General features: G+C 48.3%; 1 long non-coding RNA gene and 1 other non-coding gene across 2 annotated transcripts; both read left to right on the forward strand.

Moving 5' to 3' along the window:
- Window positions 1–10,582: 10,582 nt before the first annotated feature.
- LOC111828267 lies at window positions 10,583–10,689 on the forward strand. Its single transcript, XR_002832073.1, has one exon. It is a non-coding gene; the product is annotated as a U6 spliceosomal RNA (small nuclear RNA).
- Window positions 10,690–11,234: 545 nt separating this feature from the next.
- On the forward strand, window positions 11,235–14,013 carry LOC111828265. Its single transcript, XR_002832071.1, has 2 exons — window positions 11,235–13,060; window positions 13,214–14,013. It is a non-coding gene; the product is annotated as an uncharacterized LOC111828265 (long non-coding RNA).
- Window positions 14,014–19,593: the final 5,580 nt, after the last annotated feature.

The following is a 19,593-nucleotide window of genomic DNA, read 5'->3' on the forward strand; positions in this document are numbered from 1 at the left end:
GGGTTCGATTCCGGTCAAGGGCATGTACCTTGGTTGCAGGCACATCCCCAGTAGGGGGTGTGCAGGAGGCAGTTGATCAATGTTTCTCTCTCATCGATGTTTCTAACTCTCTATCCCTCTCCCTTCCTCTCTGTGAAAAAATCAATAAAATATATTTAAAAAAAAAAAAAAAAAAAACATTGCAATAGTCACCATGGGATAAATCAGAACTTACTACCTTCTTTATGTGTCTGATTTATTTTAGACTTAATTGTGAATTATGTTTGGGCAAGGGCACCTTCATCATCTCAGCTTGGGGTCTCTGAAGGACTTAAAAGTGGACTTACTGAAAATTTTAAGACATAAAACAGTATTTTATGTTTACCCCATACTTATTTCTTGTGTTTCTTTCATTTTTCACATCCTGATTTCAGTCTAGGGCCTTTCCCTTCAGTACGAAGGGAATTCATACATTGTAAAGGAAATTCCTTTAGAATTTTATGTAGTGCAAATCTACTGGTAACTGATGTTCTCAGCTTTAGTTGTCTAAAAATATCTTTATTTGCCTTCAATTTTTAAAGGCTTTTTTTCCCACTGGATGTAGAACAACTTGAATTTTGTTTGTTTCTTTTAGCATTTAGAACTGTCTACACTGCTGATTTCCAGTTTCCAGTGAGAAGCAACCATCATTCTTATTGTTGTTGCCCTAAATGTAATGTGACCTTTATCTCTGGCTGCTAAGGTTTTTCTCTTTGGTTTTCAACAGTTTGACTACAATGTTTATAGTTGTGGAGAGGGAGGGGGTAGGGTAAGGAAAGGGGAGCACATAGGTCTATTCAACATTATTAATAACTAGTAGCCCTGTGCATGAATCCATGCACCAGTAGCTTGCTGCTGCCCTCCAGTAGCTCTCCGCCCACTGCCCCACCCTCCTGTAGCTCCCTCCACCCCCTACCCCCCCACCCCCCCATAGCTTGCTGTCCTGCCCTCTCCTGTAGCTCTCTGTTGCCTGCTTGTAGCTCTCTGCCCCACCCTCCTGCTGATCCGTGATCTAGTCGTTATGGGTTGGTCATTGGTCATTATGTAACAATCATTTGCATGTTATATCTTTATTATATGGGATGTTTTAATTCTTAGGTTTGGTTTTGTGGATTTACAGATGTTAATTTTTATTATGTTCATAATTTACATATGTTACATAGATTCTTAAATCATATTAATTAAAAGTTTAAGAATGATTGAAGGTGGCAAAATGGAGACACCAACTCTTCCCATAAATTTGGCAATTGGAGCAGAGAAACAGCATAGTGACTGGAGTAGCAGTGAGTTCAAGGCGAGGTGTTTTGGTTTTGTGTTTTAAATATGGGACCAGCTAGAACTTTCTGTATGCTAATGCAATGATCCAGTAGAGAAAGGGAGAAGGGGAAGATGCAGGAGAGGGAGAGAAAATAGGCACAATCAACAGCTCAAAGTGAGAGATGAGGGGAGGACAGGAGCCCTATCCTGTACCTCCATTTGAGGATTCCATCTATTCTGCCTCTTCCTAAGGCCAGCCTTGGCCTGAAGGCAGAAGAAGAGGATTTGAGAGGCTGCTGGTCTCTTCTCAGCCAGTGCCTTGGGATGGCTGTGTTGTAGCTGACCTGCTTCCGGGCCAGGGCAAGTGATCCGTCCTCAAAAAGAGAGCGTGTAAGTGCTGGCTCAGTTGCTCTGGCTTCACCATAAGCTCTAAGGGAGGGCCTAATCCTTCAGTCCACGTTGAAACCCTCCAGACCAGCGCTCGACAACCAGTGGTCTGTGAGGTCCGAAAGGTTGGCGACCACTGCTCCAGACTGTCTCTACTTCAAGAATTTGTGGAGCAGGCTTTTTCCCCTCCCTACTCCATGTATAGTGGATACAGGTCTTTTTGTGACATTAGTCAAGTCTTCTGGTCTCCCTGAGTCTGTGTTCTTATCTGCCAGGTGGGGTTATCAGGGCTCCCAGGGTGCTTCTCCTGTAGAATACCACATGCCACACAGGTTGGGTATAGAGGCCATCCCTTGGCTCACCTTTCTCATGACAGTTTCGTCTTATAATTGTTGCCTCTTCAAGAAGGAAAGGAAGGAGCCTGGCTGGTGTGGCTCAGTGGTTGAGCATCAACCTATGAACCAGGATGCCGGGAGCCGGTCCATCCTTGCTGCTTGACACAGTCACTGCAGAGAAGAAACATCTGCACAGCATATGTTTCAAGGGACCTGGCGTATATGGCATACTGTTCTTAATATGTTTGCTCCCTTTACCGCCATGTGTTTTAACCAAGGTCACCTCTCCGAGAAAGGTTGTTTCCCCAGGTGGGTATCTTTCCCTGAGGTTAGGGAGGGGATACAACCCCTTAATTAAGTGCCAGGCAGGTAGTTAAGCTACATAATCTTTACTCCCTGGAATGGAGATAAGAAACGCCCTAACCTTTGTAATAGAAATTGACAGGATTAAAATCGGCTGGTATAAATACGGATGTAACAAGACAATAAACATCAGATCCTAACCAGAACCTAGCCAGAGAACATGGCAAAAGATCCTGGACAGAACCTGGCAACAGAACATGGCAGGAGAACCTGGCTAGAGAACCTTGCAACAGAACCTGACTACAGAACCTAGAGACAGAACCTAGCAAGAGAACATGGACACAGAACTTGGCTAGAGATTCTGGACAGAACTTGGCTAGAGATCCTGGCTAGGCTGCTGATCAACTGAACGCTGTCTCCATGTCATTCCTTCTTCGCCGACTCCGTCCACACCTTTGGGGACCCCTGGACCTGCTGGGGCTGGACCCCAGCACCAGGATATCTTTGATTCCAGGTCAGGGCACATGCCTGGTTATGGGCTCGATCCCCAGTAGAAGTCGTGCAGGAGGCAGCCAATCAATGATTCTTTCTCATCATTTATGTTTCTATCTCCCTTCCTCTCTGGGATGAATAAAAATATATTTTAAAAAATAAAGAGAAGGATGGCAGGTTTAGCAGGTTTCACATTGCTTGTGAATCTGTCAAGTTCTGCTGCCTCAGCTTCCTCTTCCCTCTAGTGATGAAGTACCTCTTCTGGGGACAGCTTCCTGGTTTTATTTAAAGTTACTTCTGGCTCTGTTTGCTTAGCCACTATGAGCAAACTACTTTTATCAACTTCCCTAAAAGGGGAGGAAAGAATATAAAACTAATTTGCATGTTGTTTTCCCCAGACTTATGACTTCTGCTCTTATAGGAATTTATTTAGGAAAATTTCAACCACTTCAGTTATTTCAGTTGTTATTTACAGTTTGATGACTCTCAAATCCCTATCTTCAGTCTAGACTTCTCTCCCATGCTGCAGATACTCATGGATCCAACTGTATCCTAGATGTCTTTTCTTTGATGTGTTACAAACAATTCACTATATTCAAAACATGAGCCTGTCATGTTCCTGTGCATACCCTCGACCACCTACACTTATCTCGGTAAACTCAATCAGAGCATAGGTGTCATCTTCACCTCTTCCAACTCTAACCCCCTGGATTCTCAGCCAGTCTCTTACCAAAGCCTGTTAATGCCAACCCCTGAATATCTTTTGAATCCACTTTTCATCAATTCTTTAGTCCCAGTCATCTCGCTCATGACTGTTTCTGACCAGTCACTCATATCCACACTTTCTTAGCACTATCCACTCTCCATACTGCAGCCACTGTGATCTCCCACTGTAATCAAACTTTAACCCCACTTTACCACTGGAGTGGGAGGGCCTCTTCAAGGTTGCCAAAAAGAAACCAAAAACTTACATATTCCTAAATCAGTTATCCAATCTGAGTGCCCAGTTTATTTGACCTCTCAGCAGCAAGAGACATAGTTGATCTCTCTCCTTTAAACACTTTCTTCACTTGTTTCTAAGACATCCGTCTCTCTTGGTTCTCCTCCTCTCTCATTGGCTGCTCCTGCTTGGCCTGTACTGATTCTCCCTCATTTCCCTACTTGTTAATAGAAGGGTGACCCAGAGCATAGTTGTTAGACTTCTCTATTTACACGTACTTTGTAGGTGACCCCATTTCATCTGAAGACTTTAAATTCCCTCTATATGGTGAAAACTCCTTATGGTTACTTAGCTCAGATCTCTCCTGTAATTCTAGGCTCATAGTCCAACTGCCTCCTCAACATCTCCACTTGGATATCTAACTGGTATCTCTATGTCCAAAACTCAACCAGATTTTATTCCTCAAACCTGTTCCTCAGTCTTTCCCATCTAGGTTCAGAGATAATCAATCCTTCTAATTTAGTTGTTCAGGCCAAACTTTTAGAATCCTTCCTGATTTCTCTGCCAATCCACCAGGAAATTATGGCAGCTCTGCCTTTAAAATACATCCATATCCAACCACTTTTTACCACCCCCTCCGTTACCACCCTGGCCTAACCCATCATTATCTCTTGCCTAGATTATTGTAGGAGCCTCCTAACTTGCCTCTCTGCTTCTGCCCTTGCCTCTTCAGTGTTAAATAAGTCATTGAATAGATCATGTGACTTCTCTGCTGTGAACTCTTCATAACTTCACTTGGTGATTAGGTGAGCCAGAGCTGGGCCTGAGGAAAGGAAGGCCAGAGCCAGAGAGTAGGAAGGTAGTTTGAGCCTCAAACTTGAAATATACATCTTTTCGCAAATGTACAAAGACATTCCTGAACCAGATGCAGGAGAAGATAGGAGTTATGGCCCTTTTTTGGGGGAGCTCACAGTTCCACAGGGAACCAGTTTTATGTCTAAGTCCACCAATTCCTACAAAACACCTGTAATATTTAAAGAGCTGGATCTGGTGCTACAGACCCTGCCTTCAGGGAGTGCACAGTTCTTTGAGAGGCACTGGCCTCCAAACCATTCACTAACTTCCTCAAATGACATTAGCCTATATTAACACTTAAATAAAACAAAGAAAATGAGAATAGGGAAAGGAAGACAGTGACACATGGGGTGGCTTGAGTAGAATTCAACAAAGGTGAAGGAAAGGCTTTGTAGGCTGTGGATTTGGAGAAAAGAAATCTGTCAGAGAATCGCAGAATTCGGCAGCTGGGAGGTACAAACACTATAGTCTAGAGCAGCCGTGGGCAAACTACGGCCCGCGGGCCGGATCCAGCCCGTTTGAAATGAATAAAACTAAAAAAAAAAAAAAAAGACCGTACCCTTTTATGTAATGATGTTTACTTTGAATTTATATTAGTTCACACAAACACTCCATCCATGCTTTTGTTCCGGCCCTCTGGTCCAGTTTAAGAACCCATTGTGGCCCTCGAGTCAAAAAGTTTGCCCACCCCTGGTCTAGAGAGAAGGCCAGAGATGAGGAGAGAGAGGCCTGGACATAAACAATCATGTTAAGATCAGGAACAAAAAGCAAGAAGCAACCTGTCATCTGAGCCTTGGCCGCTGTGGCTGCCTACATAACAGCTCCTTACCATGAGATTGCCCTGTCTTGTTCTGTGCCTGCCTTCCCGAAGGCCAGGCTCTGCCACATCATGAATGAGCCCCTAGATTAACCACAGGCGTGGGGCCAAACGCTGTTCCAGAAGAGTGAGTGTAGGAGGCAGGAAGTCGGAGACAAGGCCAGGCAGGTTGCCCACCCCCTCCCACCCTTGTGTTCTTACCTCCACTCAACCGGACACAGTGTTTCAGACATTACTAGTAACCAGGGTGTTCCAGGCCAGCGGGGAAGCTGAGAGCAGACCTGATGCCTTGCCCAGGCTCTGCTGCTGGCTTTCTGGGGTCTAGGGCAAGGTTTCTCTGGTCTCAATTTGTGGCTGTACTTCCCTCTTCTCTCCAGTCAGGCAGTTTGTATAGTGGTAGGAGCATGGCTTCTGAATCCAGACTGCCAGGGTCTAAAGCTCAGCTTTCCCACTTACCAGCTGTGTGCAAACTGGGACAAGTTACCTAACTTTTCCATGATTCATTTTATCTAAAAAATCAGCACAATAGTACCTGCCTCCTGGGGTTTGTTTAGGATTAACTGAGTAAGATAATGTACAGTCTTTGAACGGTTCTTAGCACACAACATAGTAAGAACTATACAATGTTAACTGTTGTAATTTTTATCATTTGTATTGAAATGTCTTCTCTCTTAGGCTGTTACATCTTGGGTGAACTGGTAGGAAAGAAATACTAAGGGATAGAGACATGATCAGAAGCTTAGCACTGGGAACGGGGAGCTGAGAAATATGGAAAGCATTGCTCAGGACTGTAGCATTTACTGGGTGCTCAATTCAGACCGAGTTAGAGGCCCAGAACAACACACTGCCCCACCTAAGAGTGATAGGCAGTCCATGGCCTGCCTGTCTATGAGTCTTAAGGCATTAAGTCTGCCGCTTGTCTCCCAGGAACCCAAGGAATTTTTCTGTCCCTTGATTTCCCTTCCCCAAACCCAGAGACATCTGGTATACAATTGCCCGGCCAGTGTTGCTCAGTGGTTGAGCATTTCTGGTCAGGGCATGTGCCTGGGTTGTGGGCTGGACCCCCTGTGAGGGGTATGCAAGAGGCAGCCAATCAATGATCTCTCATTATTGATGTTTCTATCTCTCCTTCTCCCTTCCTATCTCTAAAATCAATAAAAACATTAAAAAATAAAATAAAAGCCCAGCTGCTGTGGCTCCGTGGTTGAGCATCAACCTGTGAACCAGGAGGTCATGGTTCCATTCCCAGTCAGAGCACATGCCCAGGTTGCAGGCTCGATCCCCAGTGGGGTGTGTGCAGGAGGCAGCCAGTCAATGATTCTCTCTCATCATTGATGTTTTTAATCTCCCTGTCTCTTCCTCTCTGAAATCAATAAATAAAAATAAAAAATATACAATCCTGACAAAGAAGCCCAACCACCACAAAATCACCAGATCAGATCAGCAAGGAAACTTCCTGAGCTTGGTGTCTTGTGTCCTCAGCCTGTGCTCCAGGCCTGATGGCTGAACTGTCCCTCTTGGAGCTGGAGGCCCATTTTTGTGAGCCACCAAGACTCTAGCCCTCTGCAGAGCCCCAAGAGAAGACCTAAAGATTAAAGGGCTTCTGGTAAGGGCCACACAAAGCTTTGGGAAGGAGATGAGCTCCCTGGTCAAGGATGGACAGAAATCAGGGGAAATAGCTAGAATTGGCTGATGCCCACCCTGGCCCAGAATGCAATTTGACAGGCTCCTCAAGGGAAAGGACCAATTGTCACTTTAACCCTCCCCTCTCAGGAATCTGGACTTTTGGGCCCTCTTACTGACGGCATGGGTTCAAAAGGTTGAGGAGTCTGGATCTAGTCAGGCCTCTTCATTGGGTAGATGAGGAGACAGGCCTAAGGTGAGGGAGTGATCCTAGGCCCTGGGGAACAGCCTGTTGTCAGGGAAGGCTTCTCAAAGGGAGCATGTAAGTAGTGAGACCCACATGATGAGAGCTAGAGCGTGGGCCCCAGCTGTGCTGCAGCTGGGCTGGGTGGGTCAGATTAAGATTGGCCCTTAGGGCTATGCCTGTGGTCTGTATCTTGTCCCCACTTCCCCCTGCTCTTAGCCACAGCTGCTAGGTTTACAGCTCTCTTTAGCACCAAGTCTTAGTCCCGGCCTTCAGAGAGGACTCTGTGAGCCCCACCCCCACCCCAGAAGCAGGCAGCCAGCCAAGGGGATGAAAGTTGAGCAGGGCAGGCAACTATACTGAGCCCTCACTTGTCTGAAGCAGTGATCTGTTGGCAAGCCCACCTAGCCAGCCAGAACCAGGAGGCTATTAACAGTTTTCAGCTCTGGAAAGTTTTGCTTCCAGCTCCTGAGTCAGTGTTTATCACTTAGGGGAGCTGCTCTGGGAAAGAACAAAACTTCAGTCCTAATGCCAGGCCCAGAGGCTCACTGGGCAGGGCTCAGTGAAGTGGGGAGAGCCTGGCCAGGCCTGGCCTGGCATGCCTTGGGGAGGTGTTGTACCCAGTTCTTCTCTGCTAGGGTGAGGTCCAAGAACAGCAAGGCTTCATTTACTCTCTGCAGCTGGTGTCAGCTGTAGCTCCAGCTTAGCACCTGTGTTTTGCAAGATGTTGTACCTGGCCAGAGCCTTGGCCACATCTGAATTTTATTTCTCAGTTTCACAGTAGACCCGAGGTAAGAAGGCCAAACAGAAGTTCTTAGCTCCATTTGGCAATGACGTTACTGAGACTCAGAGAGAGAAAGTATCTTGGCTCTAGCAAGTGGGCAGTTGAGCTTGGCCTCAGACCAGTGTTCCTCCCGCTCCACCCCACTATCTCCCCTATGAGAAAGTCCCAGGGGTAAGTGGGGGCACCTGCACCTACCACCCTCCTGGGAACATGTTGTGACCTTTTCAGGGGGACCCATCTGGGGACTGGAGTGGAGGGAACCCAAATCACAGTGCCTTGGAGAAGATGCATCACAGGGACATGGCCTGTGAACACAGCTGGGTTAAGTCCCTGGGTTACAGAGCCTCCTCTGGCATTATCTGCTCCTCCTGATCCATTTCAGATGGGGAAACCAAGGCCCAGAGAGAAAGTGACTTGCCCAAAATCACTTGTCTAAGAAGCACTAGAGCCAGAACTAGAACCAGCTCCCAGCCAGAGTTAGCCTCTTGATTTGAGGTGCCCGGGAAGCCCCAAATTTTCCTTCCACCACCATATCTTACTCCTTCCATGACACTTTATTTTCACCCCAGCGGAGTTCTACCTTTTGGCATTAAAATCTCCTTTGAGACACCTGTCTCAAATAATAGGCATTAAGACCTGTTCTTCATGGCCTGGGTGTCCAGGTGTTCAGAAAAAAGGAGGTTCCCATATTTGAAAGTTGGAGAATTTAATGGGAAAGCGGGGTGAGTTTAATGGGGACAGTTGGCTTGCTACCATGCTTACCCAGACCATTGGAAAAAACAGTTCTGCCCTTCAACCCAGGACAGTAGTCAAACCTCCACCCCAGATCCCACAGAGGAATATGGTCAGTTTCTCCCCAGCCCAGACATTTAGGAAGTTCCCTCGGCAAGCCCCAGTCCCCTTCTCTGGGCTTTCCGTTATCTCTATGTACACTGTTTTCCCAGCAAAGAAATTCCTTCTTCACGCTTTTGCGCAAGTTGAGCTTCTACCTGGAACACCCTCTCTCATATTCCACCTTCATGATTTTTCAAGTCCCTCTTCAAAGTATCCTTCCAGGGATGTCACCCCATGTATGACACCCACTGTCTAGACTCCAGGGCCCCTACAGCCCCTCAGTCTGAGGATCCTGCTTCCATGTGGGTTCCTCCTGCCTCCCCAGGAAAGCTGAGGTTCCTGCAAATCCCAGGCTATGGTGACAACTTGCTTCTGCCAAAAGGGCTAGCTTCACTCTGCCCAGCTCCTCCAGGTTGTGTATTTTAGGGTAGCAATCCTGATGAAGAAAAAACGTTTATTACTAGTCAAGATGTTTTTTAAACCCTGTTGAGGCCAACAAAAACCAAATGCTGCTGAGGGTGTGTTCTCTGTCTTTCCACACCTCTGCCTCACCCTGTACACACAGCCAAGCCCTGGTCCCTGGGCCTGGGCCACACAGATAAGGCCCCCTAAGTCGCTGGGTCTGGGCGTGGGTGCTGGGAGGTTGGCTGAACCAGCCACACTAGATTCAGCTCCAGGGCAGTTGGCCCAGGCAGCAAGTGCAGGCCTGTGCTCATGCTGTTCCCTCCAGTGGGATGACCTCATGTCCTTCCCCCAGCTCTGCTGAAACCCTGCTCATCTCAGATCCCACCTGTGTGAAGAGTCCTGACCTTTCCAGCTGTTAATAGTTGCTCCTTTCTCCGTGCTCCCAAGTTCCAGGCCTCATCTCTGATTGTTGGATAGGTTGGTATCTGTCTCCCCTCTTGCTGAGCAGACCCATGAGGACAGGAACCAGGGCTACCTATTATCCTTAAGAATTAATTAGGTTGGCCTGGCCAGCATAGCTCAGTGGTTGAGCATCGACCTATGAACCAGGAGGTCATGGTTCCATTCCTGGTCAGGGCATATGCCCAGGTTGCAGGCTCAATCCCCCGGAGCGGGGAGGAAGGGGCTGAGACTTGAAGAAGGCAGCCGATCAATGATTATCTCTCATCATTAATGTTTTCATCTCTCTCTCCCTCTCCCTTCCTCTCTAAAATCAATAAAATCTATTTAAAAAGAAGAATTGATCATGTTGGCCCAGCCGTCATGGCTCAGTGGTTAAGCTTCAATCCAGGAACCAAAAGATCACTGGTTCGATTCCCAGTCAAGGCACATGCCCAGGTTGTGGGCTCAATCCCAGTAGGGGGCGTGCAGGAGGCAGCCAATCAATGATATTTCTCTATCATCAGTGTTTCTATCTCTCTTTCCCTCCCCCTTTTTATCTCTCTAAAAATCAATGAAAACATATTTTTTTAAAAAAGAATTGATTAGGTTGAACAGATCTTAGGTTCCTGAAAGGTTTGATGAATCACCAACTAAGGTCTTTTGATGGTCATTTCATGAACTGAGGTACTTGGCCCTTCCAATCATGGAGAGCAAGGCCCATAAGAGCCTCTTAAAAACAGAGAATGCTTCCCCTCTGTCAGGACACAGAGGCCTGGTTTTAGAATTTGAGAGAGGACCGATATCTCCCTGGTCCCCTTTCACTGTAGCAGAAAAAGAAATGGAAATTGTGCTCGCTTTGGCAGCACATATACTAAAATTGGAACGGTACAGAGAAGATTAGCATGGCCCCTGCACAAGGATGACACGCAGATTCGTAAAACGTTCCATATTTTTTTTGACCCAGTGATCCCACTTCTAAGAATATATCCCAAGAAACAAGAAACACCAATCAATAAGGATATATGCACCCCTATGTTCATAGCAGCACACTTTACAATAGCTAAGATTTGGAAGCAGCCTAAGTGCCCATCAGCAGATGAGTGGATTAGAAAACTTTGGTACATCTACACAATGGAATACTACGCTACTATAAAAAAGAAAGAACTCCTACCATTTGCAACAGCATGGATGGACCTGGAGAGCATTATGCTAAGCGAAATAAGTCAGTTGGAGAAAGATAAATATCACATGATCTCACTCATTTGTGGAATATAATGAACAACATAAACTGACAAACAAAAACAGATCCAGAGACAGAGAAACATCGATCAGACCGTCAAACCTCAGAGGGAAGGCAGGGGGAGTGGGGGAAAGGGGGAGAGATGAACCAAAGGACTTATATGCATGCATATAAGCATAACCAATGGACATAAACACTAGGGGGATGAGGGCATGAGCGGGGAGGTGGGTGGGGGGGAGACAAGGACACATATGTAATACCTTAATAAAGAAAAAAAATCAAAAACAAAAAAAAGAAATGGAAATTAAGCTGGTGACCCAGAAGATCCATCTGCAGTACAACTAGATGACTGGAATGGTACTTGGTGTCACTCCTAAATTCTAAATAGTTCAGGAAACAACAATCTTGGATCTTGGGAGTAGAGAAAGGTATGCTGAGGCTTAAAATGCTGCAGAAAGGTTTTGACTCTAAAGACTTGGCACATAGTAGGCCGTAACAACCATGGGTTCCAGAATAAATGAATGAGGTATTTGCTACAAGAGACAGTCTCCTCCCCACTCAATTTAAGCCTCTGGTCACAGTGGCTTGGTCCCGCCCATTCACTGATCTAACAGCTACCAGGCTCCTATCTTGGATCTGGACCAGTTGGAATCACAAGCATAGATTCAGTTCAGGCCCTTAGGAGCACTCAGTCTGGAAGGGGAAGGTAACAGGCAGTGGCTAGGCAACAGGCCTCCCCTGGTCTGAGGCATTATGGGATGCAGGTGCCTCCCATATTTTGGAAAGAAGAAATACATACACTAACAAAGGGTTGGTTTCCTTTTTCTCCTTTTAGCCTAGGCCTGCCTGGAAGACGGAACCATATCTTCTAGTCTCTGTTCAGCCCCTAGCACCACTTTGCTTGATTCCCAGGAAATCCTGTCATACCTGAGAGCTTACTCAGGTTGTTTGCACTCCATTGGCATTTTAAATTCCAGATTGGCAAGGACCCTTGAGGTTGCCCATCTTCCCCTTTTCCATGGGTGGAAAACTGATGCCCAGGCAGTAGAGTGGGGATGCCTGATTTCCACTCTCCTTATATGCTGGCTGCTATTCTAATTCTTTCAGTAGATCTTTCTGTCTCCCCTGCGTAACTGAGCTGTGGAGGTCAAGAAATGAATTCTGTCCATTTCTGTCTCCCTCTCACAGTAGGCATCACAAATAGGTTAAGGAAATGAAGGATCACTAAATGTTACTGATCCCAGAAGCAGCTATAGCTGGGCCTCAGTTTCCCATCAGCAGCAGAGTTTCAGGAAGCGGGGAGGTAGCCTCAAGCTCCTCAGTGCCTGCGGGGTGTGCAGTGTGTTCTTAGTGTTCTTCAGCTAGTGAAGGCCACAGCTCCTGGAGTTGGAGGACGGGAAGAGAGGTCCATCCCGAGGGCAGGCTGCATGCTGCAAACTCAGCCCAGTTTGCCTGTGGTGGCGACTCCCATCTGCTTTTAGCACTTCCTCTTCTCCTGCGAGGCCTCCACCTCTTCCCCAGGGCCGTGCTCTCGGCCAGCTGCAGTGGGTAGCTTTCCTGTATAGCTTTGAGCTCCTTCAGGGCAGGAGACTAGCACAGGCTAAGCAAGAAAAAAGGTTGAGCAGATGAGTGAGTCATAGAGGTGTCGAGGACCACAGTGGACTAGCCCAAATGGAGCACCTTAAGGGTGGAATTAGTGATAACCTGTCCGCTCGAGTCAGATGTTTGATAGTAGGACCATGAGTATGTGCTTCTTGTCACCTGCAGCTTGAGGAACTCCAAGGGCCAACAGAGTATATTATTCACCAACATCTTCTTCCCAGAAGTTGAATATATTCCTGGTGTCACACGTAGGACAGACATAACTCTAAGGACAAATGTCTTGTCTAGACTCATACAGACACAGAATGGATGAGGCTTCAAACCCATCCTAGAGGGGACTGCCCCTCCGGAGGCCTAGAAAGAGTCTGAGCTGGTTCACATCTTGGCTGCTACTCCAAGCTGTGGGACCTTGAGTTCACTTCACTTGAACTGTAGTTTCCTCACCTATGACATGGGAGTGATGTACCCACCCATGGGGTTGAGGTAAGGATTATACAAGATCAGGTATGTAAAGTGCTTTGTAAACCAGTAAGCTCTGCATCACTGTTAGCCAAAGGACCAAAAGATAAGAGGAACCAAAGCCATCTCTTGGTGGTGCCACTTCCTCAGTGCTAACCTAGCTGACTTCCTCTCCAGGACAAGAGTGAAGGCACTGGAAGCGCCCCGTCCCGAAGGCCTTGTCGTCCAAGACCTAACTCGCTGCCTCCCAACCTGTCTGAAGAAGAAACTCGCAGAATCGCACGGATATTTTCTTCCCAGTACTCCCAGAAAGACTAACGCAGCCTGAGAGACTGAAGGAAGGAGCCCCTGCCCACCGCCCTCAGCCTCGTCCAGCTTGCAGGAGTGCCAGGTCTCCTCTCTGGGCTGTCAGAGTCCTGAAACCACTAGGCTAGTTCATGGGCACCCCGAGCCCCAGACAGCATAGACAGTGAGAGCGTCCAAACCGGCCCCTTGTCCACCTGCAAGGACTTCGGCTTCTTCCTGATATATTGAGGCAAAGACTAGAAACGGAATGGATTCCAGCACCCAACTGGCCCACTTGTCTTTTGAAGGGACCCACTCAGGCATCTTTTGGCTGAGAAACTCCTCCCAATGTCCTTGACACAGCGTACTGCTGGCATGAGCTCACTCTCTGCCCGTGATGGGCCATTTCTGCCTTAAAGGTGTTGGGGGAAGGTGTAGACTGTATGCATTGTGCATAAATGAGGAAATGCTACACCACCTTCAGTTCATTTGCTTGGGAATAAGGATATTTTATAGATCTAAATTATTTTATGCTGTGTTGAATTAGTAGGAGAGGAGGGGGAAATCACCTCCTTCAAACATTTTATCTGATTGTCTGAAATTCTAACCATGCTTTTAACTTATTGTTTTTACCCAGCTCTGAAGGTCATTGTTCCTGCCTGTGTTTGAATAAAATCATATTGGTATTTGTATTCTGTGCACAAGTATTTCCTGGGTTGGCCACTGGACAGGAGAGTTAGGAATTCCCCAAAGATCGGGTTGATCTAGATTAGGGTGACGCCCATTACTTCTTTGCTGGTGCCTCAAATCTATCAGCAAAGTAAAGGGAGTCTCCTGCAACAAGTCGTCTCAGAATTCCCCACCCTCCGGGACGGGTGGCTCTGGCTTAGACTGTCAGGCCTCAAACTGAGCAGCCGCTGAAGACAAGGCCTGCGGGGGAGATAAGGACAAAGATGTGCAGAGTGGCTGCGACAGGCTAGAAGGGAGCTAACATGGAGGGTCCTGCTTTCTACTCCTAAGCACAGGTCATTTCACTTAATCCAAAAAAAAAAACAACTCTAACCTCCATGTTAGGTTTCCCATTTTAGAGTTAACTAAAGCTCAGTGAAGTTAATTTGCCTCTGTTGGTGTAGCTAGGAAGAGAACCACCACACAAGACATCTCCAGAGATGTCACAAGGCTTCTGCACTCAGTGACCAAAACAGGACACAGCCAGTAAGTGCTGTGAATTTAGGGACTGTATGGAGAAAGGCCACGTGGGTTGGAGCAGTCAGGGAAGGCTTCCTAGAACCGAGAAGTCGAGGAGAGCCCAGAGAGAGAACCCAGAGGGTCCTCGGGCCACATGCATCTGGGGATGGAGAAGACACCACTCCCCCAGTCAGTCCCCCCCTGGCTTGACTCTCCCTGCATCTGAGCCTCTGTTGCCTCATCTGTAAAATGGAGATAATATCCCCGCTTCATAGGGTTGGTGTGAAGAATAAATGAGATGACATTTGTGAAAGTGCTTCGCTGCACTTGGCACTTGGTGGAGGCTTAGGAAATGTCAGCCCCGCCCACACCTCCACACTCCTCTGGACAGGCAAGCGCACCAGTAACTGTGAGATAGGCAGGGCGTGCCCTTGGAGGTCCACCGCGATGCAGGACCCCAGGGAGGGACACGGTGCCCTCATCGGTGAAGTGCCCTCAGACCAGCCTGCCCTCCTTCATCTGTTCGCCTCAGCCCCCTCGCCTGCCAGCTCACCCCCTCCCCAGAGCCGCCGCCTCAAGCCACCAGCCCAGAGTGTTAAGGCCTGGGGTTATTCCTCCCTTGAGGCCACAGAGAACCTACAGTGGAGCAGTCAGGGGCCCAGACCTGAGGTGTTAAGCTGGTGAAGAATATTCCTTCTAAATCCTCTTCAGGTCCTGTAAATAGCCTGATCAGGTCGAGTTAGGATAAGGCCGTAGGAGGACACGGGCTGCTTCCACCCAGGCCCAGGGCAGCCTTCATGACGTAGACACTCTGAGGGTCTGAAACCCACTGCACCCCCGGAAGCTGGGTCTGTTTGCCAGTGACAGCTCAGAGGTGGAACACCATGCAGGGTCATGCCGTATGAGGTACCTGTTCGTTCCCACCACCAGCAGCAGAGCTAGCCTTGTCTCCCCCACTTCCCTTTGAGTGCTTCCTTTGAGGAGACCTGAAAATGGGTGTTTCTGATCACCCACAGCTTGATCCCAGCTCAGAGCAGCCAACCTTGGGACTGCTAGAGCAGGCTGGGTTCTAGGGACAGAACCAAAGCAGACAGGCCTGGCCCCGCCCTCAAGAAGCTCTCAGGCCAGTGTAAGCTGAGCCAGCCGCCTGCCTGCCCTCTGACTTTGTCCAGGGCCCGCTGTCCCCTTGTTTGGGTTCCTACTGTTTATCCCTCCCCAGATACAGTGCCCACTGCAATTCACCCACCACCTCGAGGCCAGCATTTTCAGGTGGAGCCTGGAACCTATGTCCTGAGCCCTCCCAACCTCAGTGGCCCCCCAGCCACTGCTCTAACAGCACTTACACAGCTGCCTGTCCTGCTGACATTAGGGCAGGGCCTGGTTCTAGGAGGACAGGCTTTGCGCTTGAGCGTCTGGACTTGTGATCATCTGCCTCGGGGCCATGGCTCTGTGCCCAAATCCAGCATTGGCCTCTGCCTACTCTGCCCCACCCAGTTCATTCCCTTCCCTTCCCAGCCCTCTCTTCCTCTCGTCCCCTGCCCTCTCCTCCCCTCGCCCCTCCCCCCTCTCTCCTCTTTTCTGTCACCTGGGTTCCAGGTTGAGATGTGCCCAATCCTTACCCTCAGTGCCTATCAGACAGCAGCTGCTTCAGAGGACCCTTCCCATCCTGCCCCCCACACCCTCCCAGCGGCCTTTGGCTCCAGCAGTGTCCTTGCTGGAACCTCCAAATGTTATGTCATCGAAAACGTGGTCACAGCAGACAGACCCAAAGTACGTTACAATTTACAGGCTAGAGCCAGGCTCTGCCTCGTACTAGCTGTGTGACCTGTATAAGTCATTGTCTCTCCCTGAGACTCAGTGTTCTCTGTAAAATGAGCATTACAAATGTTAGGATCCTCCACCATGAGAAGGAACGAACAGATGAATTTTGGAAACAGTATGCTAAGTGGAAGAAGCCAGTCACAGGGTATTGTCACACACTGTATGATTCTATTTACAGGAAATATTCAGAACAAGCAAATCTATAGTGATTAGTGATTACCTGGGGCTGGGGAGAAGGGAAGCGACTGCTGACGTGTAGGGGGATTTTATTTTGAGGGGTGATGAAAATGTCCTAAAATTGTGATGATTGATGGTATAACTGTGAATGTACTAAAAACATCCAATAGGTAGGCGAATGGTGTGTGAATTATCTCTCAATAAAGCTGTTATTTTCTTTTCTTTTTTCTGTTTTTTGTTAATTCTCACTTGAGGATATTTTTCCCATTGTTTTTTAGAGAGGGTGGGAAGGAGGGAGTGGGGGGAGAGAGAGAAACATCCATGTGAAAGAGAGACATCAATTGGTTGCCTCCCACACGCATCCTGACCAGGGCCGGGGATCAAACCTGCCACCCAGCTATGTGCCCATGACTGAGAATCAAACCTGAGACCCTTCAGTATGTGAGCAGATGCTCTAACCACTGAGAAACACTGGCCAGGGCAAAGCTGAAAAAAACTCAGAATCCTATTAGTACCTACCTCCTAGGTTTGTGAGAAATAGAAATAATATATGTAAAGTATCTAGCTCATAGGAGGCACCAAGAAATGAGTTATTATCATTGTTATTATTGAGAGGAGGCTAGGGAGAGACCTGCCCAGCCTACGGAGGGAGGCCTTGACCTTTGGACTTTCACAGGTGACTGATCCAATGCCCCACACATGCACATATATATCCTCCTCCTCTGAGGTAGCTCTTCCTTCAATAGCTTCCTTCAGTAGCTATTTTAAAGAACCTCAAGTGAAAGGAACTGAACCAGATCTAGAACTCTGACCTCCTCCCTCACCTCCCTGCCCCTCACCAGCCGCTTCTTGTCAAGTGATCAGGCTGTCACTAGCGTCTGCAGGGTAAGGTTTCAGGTCAGCCAGAGTGTATAAAGATAGGTGCCAAGCCGGAGGCAGCAGAGACAGCTGTGAATGGCCAGGGAGCAATCAGAGTCCTGTTGCCACCTCCTGGTAAGGAGCCCTAAGGAGGTCCCGAACTTCCCCTACCCCTGCTGGACTCAGGTAAGATCCCATTCTCTACCCCCCCCCCCCGCCCCCGCATGTTCTCCCCTCACCGCAGCCTACAGAGAGCAGCCAGGAACTGGCAGGGACCCCTACCATGGCATAACAGAGCTATGGAGATTTAGTCCAGCCCCACCTTGTCAAGGTGAGGGAACTGCAGCCCTGGTGAGGGCACTGTGGCAGGGCTGGGACTCAACCCCACCACCATGTCACTCACCCAAGACTGGCCCCTTGCTCAGCTGGCTGTCTCTGCTGTGATTTTGCACATCCCCGTACATAAGAAGTGGCTTTCTCCTTAATCTGGCCCAGAATCCTTCCAGGATTCTTCCAGAGCATAAAATCCTCTCCCCATAAGGGCTCTGGAGACCCCTTTCCTGAGTACGAAGGTGGAGGCATGTCTGGCGTGAGGCCTGGCCCATGATGCATGCTGGGAGTTTTACAGAGCCCGTGGGAACTCTCCACCCGGGGGTTTCCTTAGTGGGGATGCTGAGGAGGCTTTGCCAGGATGGTGCGGTTGGCAGGGTGTCTCAGGATGGGGGTGCTTCAGAGACATCAGGGAACTTGTTCTAGTGCAGATTCCCAGACCCCAACCCAGACCTGAATCGGGATCTCTGGGGCTGAGGGCTGAAAATCCACTCTGTAATCCTGAGCTCTCCCTGAAGCCTGAGACTGAGCAATGGAACAGGCACAGGTGTCAGACAGATCTGGGCTCCAGTCCCAGCTCCATCCATCTCAGCCATACTGGCTGAGCCCTCAAAGCCTCCGGACCCTTAGTAACGAAGTGGGAATAACCATAGCAACTACATACCTTAGAGCAGTGGTTCTCAACCTTCTGGCCCTTTAAATACAGTTCCTCATGTTGTGACCCAACCATAAAATTAAAAAAAAAAAAAAAGACCGTACCCTTTTATGTAATGATGTTTACTTTGAATTTATATTAGTTCACACAAACACTCCATCCATGCTTCCTGTGAAAGGGTTGTTCGACCGCCAAAGGGGTCGCAACCCACAGGTTGAGAACCACTGCCCTAAGCCTTGTTCAGAAGTCTGGGGTTGCATCTGTCATTATTTGTGTCTATATTACCCACTAGACTGTGAGTCTCTGAGAACCAAGGTTACCGTCTTATTCACAATTTTGTTCTTAACTCCTAGAATAATATAGTATTTCATTCATTCTTTCATAGAAGTATGTATTGAACTTAGGCATAGAATGATGAGTATGTTCTTAGGCATAGAGTATTTTCTTGTCTATGAAATCCTTGAGCACAGGTTGAGAACCGCTGCCTTAGAGTCTTATAAAGGGAATGAATTTTTCAGTGCCTAGAAAGCCTTCAGCTTGGTGTCTTGTGCAGGAAGCACTCAGCAAGCATTAATGGCTTCAATACCCCAGGCCATGTGGACTAGACCAGTGGTTGGCAAACTGTGGCTCGTGGTATTTTGTGGAAGAGCCACACTCAAGGGGCCGCAGTTTGCCGACCACTGGACTAGACCATCCCATCCCTCAAGTGCCCCAGCAGAGCTAGCGGGAGGAGGGTTCTGCTCTTAACCTCTTCTACCGCCAGTGGCAAAGGTCTGCTGGCTGCTGGGGTTCCTCACATACCAGGAGGCTGGAGTAAAGGGGGACGGAGGTGGGGAGCACTGGCCTCAGGGCCCTTACCTGTGCCCACCATTGTAGCCTCCCTGCCCCCACCCCAGTTTGACCATTGGAAGTTCTAAAGCCTCCCCAAAGCTGTGGCTTTTGACCTGAGTCCATGCCATTCCACTCTGCCTCCTGTGGGTGGCTCAGGACTGCCTCTGGAATATGCCCCAGCTTCACCACGGGGCCACTGCTCTTTTTGTTGTTTTTTGTTTTTTGTTCGTTCGTTTTTTAATCCTCACCTGAAGATATTTTTTCCATTGCTTTTTCAGAGAGAGTGAAGGGAGGAAGGGAATGGGGGGCCGGAGGGAGAGAGAACATCAGTGTGAGAGACACATCAACTGGTGCCTCGCTCACGCGCCCAGACCAGAGCAGGGAGTGAACCTGCAAACGAGGTACATGCCCT

This window comes from Myotis lucifugus, unplaced genomic scaffold (genome assembly GCF_000147115.1).
Source record: "Myotis lucifugus unplaced genomic scaffold, Myoluc2.0 scaffold_313, whole genome shotgun sequence".
Lineage (NCBI taxonomy): Eukaryota > Metazoa > Chordata > Mammalia > Chiroptera > Vespertilionidae > Myotis > Myotis lucifugus.